Source organism: Helianthus annuus, chromosome 17 (genome assembly GCF_002127325.2).
Source record: "Helianthus annuus cultivar XRQ/B chromosome 17, HanXRQr2.0-SUNRISE, whole genome shotgun sequence".
In the NCBI taxonomy this organism is placed as follows: domain Eukaryota; kingdom Viridiplantae; phylum Streptophyta; class Magnoliopsida; order Asterales; family Asteraceae; genus Helianthus; species Helianthus annuus.
Window position 1 is genome coordinate 148,117,096 of NC_035449.2, and position 4,081 is coordinate 148,121,176.

General features: G+C 37.7%; 1 long non-coding RNA gene across 1 annotated transcript; it reads right to left on the reverse strand.

The window, feature by feature from the left end:
• Positions 1 to 876: 876 nt before the first annotated feature.
• On the reverse strand, positions 877 to 2,640 carry LOC118489210. The gene is made up of 3 exons (XR_004886776.1): positions 2,510 to 2,640; positions 1,933 to 1,999; positions 877 to 982 (listed from the first exon to the last, which is right to left on the reverse strand). It is a non-coding gene; the product is annotated as an uncharacterized LOC118489210 (long non-coding RNA).
• Between the last annotated feature and the right edge of the window lie 1,441 nt (positions 2,641 to 4,081).

Below are 4,081 nucleotides of genomic sequence, written 5' to 3' on the forward strand. Positions count from 1 at the left end.
TCTTTTGTTCTTTTCATTCGTTTTTATCGTTAAAGTCAAGCTGCGTTTGACTTTCTGCTTTGACCAGTTTATGGTCAACGCGAAGTTCATTTGAACTTCATAACGTGAGCGTAATCACGATGGTTATGGTCCCTAGTGACTACACCTACTGATTACCACGTTATCTAGGCTCAGTGACGAGTCGTAGTTTCGGCCAAAATGCGTTTTCTCGCGTATTTTGTAACCAAGCTACTTATAGGTATCAAAACCGTTTGTTTTGATACCAAACCTGTTTTCCAACTTAAATAAACATTTTTTAGCATGTTTAGCTCATCACTTTTTAGTTTAGTGCTTTTGTAGAGTCGTAAGTCAAGCGGACTAAACACCCGCATAGACTTTCGAACACGACCCGTTTGGTCGATCATTAGATCTGACCAAACATGTTTAGTGACCATAGTTGCATAGGGAATAACCTTCTGAGGTTATACCTTATGGTCATCTAGGTTTAATTAATCGTATGATAGGTAGTTTATATACCTTAGGAAAATTACCAAAATACCCTTTTTACGCATAAATTCATTTTAAGCATATGTAACCTAAATTTTGACATCTAAACTGATTAGACAATAATATTAGACATGTTAAGGCATATATTACTTGTCATAGGACTAGTTAGGTTAACACCCTTAGTATTTGGACGGAATATAATTAATAATTATATTAGTTAAGGTACAAATCAGAGTTTATAAAAAAGTTTTTCATCCTTTAAGGACCATACAAACACATTGAATTACCAAACCTTGTACAATAGTGCTTAACAAGTTAAAAGTTAACCCTTACTAGTAACTAATCACTAGTTTAAGGGATTTAAAACATGATTAACAAAAGTATTTACAACATAATAAAGTTCTAGACATGGTTATATTTAGTGCGGAAGCTTCAAAACGCGTGTTCGGTTCTTGACAACATGCTTGATCACCATCCGAGGGAAACTCATCCATACCTAAGGTCAAATATTAAAATATTAGTTCTAACAATAATACATTACGTATAAACGAAATTTATCAACACAAAGCATCAAACAAAATATAATTTTCCTGGGTTCCACTGTAACTTACGGTGTCACCGTAAGTTACGGTGAACCTGGAATGTCCCTTGTTCTACCGTAAATCAGGAGGTTCACACCGTATTCTTTTGATGTCCACCGTAACTTACGGTGGAACCGTAAGTTACGGTGGGTTCTGCATTCTTGCCTCTTAACCATTTTTCAACTTTAAAAGTTTATAACTTTTTACTCATTAGTCCGATTTCGTCAATTCTTTTACCTACGAGTCTGTAATAAGATTTCGGACCCAACCGTATAAATTACACATCACGAAAACCGAGATACCGACGTTCGGCTCATAATTTCTTTGTTTCAATATCTACAACCCATTAACAAGGTACATGATTCCGTAATTCCATCCCTAGGACACATTAGACATAGTTACCCAACTTTCCGGGCTTATGACCTTGGAGTATACGCACCATACCATGGCTTCGCGTTTTCTCCGAACTAAACACTTGTTTTCTCGGAATTCAAGCATCCTGTTTCAAACGACACCTTCTATCAACTTCTATTGTTTGACCCGATATACCGGGTTCGTAGACTTAAAATGTCATAACCAATTTACTGATGCATTACCATCTATCATCTTGCAAAATATGAGACTTTTAAGTCTCTACTCATGTGATTCATTTTCAAGCAACATTTTGACCCGTTTCGATATCTAGTGAAAAACATCACTTTATTATCATACCAAACCAAATTTCTAATGTTTATTTTGACCCGTTTGATGATCTAGTGAACTTCGCCACTTTAACGATACATCAACGCATCAATTACAATCCGACATCATTTATACATTAAAACTAAACGTTATTACATAATGCAACGAGACTAAAGTCACGTACCTTTAAAGCACTCCTTTTCCGCGTGTATCTCCTCCGGCGTGTCCGCTCGACGTCCCGGATTCCTTGCCTAAAGAGTTCAATTTACAACAAGTTTAGAACCCTTTCTTAAGCTTTAACGCATCGTTTAATTAACACATTCAAATCTGCGTTTTACCAAACCTTTAACATTTTGACCCTAATTTAGGCGTTTCATCGAACACCTAGCTGGTCAACTTTTTACATGATCTAATTTAATTTCATAACTTGTATCTATCATTCCAATTTACTCAATTTTTACAACATACACATATTATTAGCATCAAAAATCCTAGAGATTGTTTCAAAATCTCAAATTACACTAGGCAAGAACCAAAACCCTAGTGTTTACCAAGTTCTTCTAACATTGTAATCACCCACTATAGTGATTTTGATTCATACCATCATCATGCAAAGATTGGGCAAGAATTTATCTAGGGTTTGTCCCCAAACTTCATATTACTCCCAATCTCACAATTTCTACCACCAATTTAAGCTAAACATAAATTTTCATTCATATGTAAGAATTCGAGTTGCATCAAAATGACCTAATTTGACATACCTTAGGATCCCTTTGACGAGGTGATCACGATTCTATGCTTGGATTTCGATTTCTAACTGATTAAGGCCTTCAATTTGCAGGATTTCTTGTGAACTAGGGTTTGGAATGGTGGGTGTCGCCCCTGGGGTTTCTCTGGTTGACCAGAGTGTATCTTTTGGGGGTGTTTGTATTATTTAATTTTTTTTTACTAACTTAGTAAATAAAATTCCATTTTTGACAATATTGGCCCCTTAACTTGTTAACATAGCTTTTGTTTGTTTTAACCCCAATGTAACTTAATTTTGGGCTTGTTAGTTAACTAAGTTAAAAATTTCTAGAGGGTAATTTCTCATTTATTTAAACTTTATATTATTATAAAGTTTTATATTTTCGGGATGTTACAAGTCCACCCCCCTTAAAGAGGGTTTCGTCCCCGAAACTGAATTACGTACCGAATAATGTAGGGTAGAGCCGTTGCATTTCTTCTTCGGACTCCCACGTAGTATCCGCACCTTTCCTGTGTTCCCACTTAACCTTCACTTGGTTGATCTTTTTGTTTCTCAAACTCTTCACTTTACGATCTAGGATTGCAATTGGCTTCACCGCATAGTTAAGACTGTTATCCACCTCGATATCATCATAGTGGATACGAGTAGTTTCGTCTGCTAAACATTTTCGAAGATGTGACACGTGGAGTGTACTATGTATTCCACTCAACTCCTCAGGCAGCTCGAGACGGTATGCTACCTTACCAACCCGTTCCATGATTTCGAATGGCCCAATAAATCTTGGGCTCAACTTTCCTCTTTTTCTAAACCGAATTATCCCCTTCCACGGCGATACTTTCAACATTACCTTACCACCCACTTGAAATTCTATTGGCCTCCTTCGTTTATCCGCATACGATTTTTGTCGATCCTGAGCTGCTTTTAAGTGAGTGCGGATCAAGTCGATTTTACGATTCGTAGCTCGGATTATATCAGTCTTAGCTAACCCCCGCGGACCAACTTCTCCCCAACAAACTAGGGTTCGGCACTTTCTACCATATAACATCTCGTATGGGGCCATTTTAATACTCGTGTGATAGCTGTTGTTATATGAGAATTCGACTAAGGGTAAATGGACATCCCAACTGCCCCCAAAGTCGATAATGCAAGCACGTAACATATCTTCCAACGTTTGTATTGTTCTCTCACTTTGCCCATCCGTTTGGGGATGGTAAGCAGTGCTAATGAACAGCTTGGTTCCCATTTGCTCTTGGAAACCACGCCAAAAATCCGAAGTAAACCGAGTATCTCGGTCGGACACTATGGATATCGGTACCCCGTGACGCGCCACAATCTCATTGGTATACACTTCTGACATCTTCTCTGATGTATAAGTCTCACGAATCGGAATGAAATGTGCACTTTTTGTCAATCGATCCACAACTACCCATATAGCGTCAGAACCACGGCTGGTTTTGGGCAGTTTGGTCAGCAGGTCCATCGTAATTTGTTCCCACTTCCAAACTGGATTGTCTAATGGTTGCAACTTACCGTATGGTTTTTGATGCTCTGCTTTGACTTGTAAACAAGTCAAACACTTCTCCAC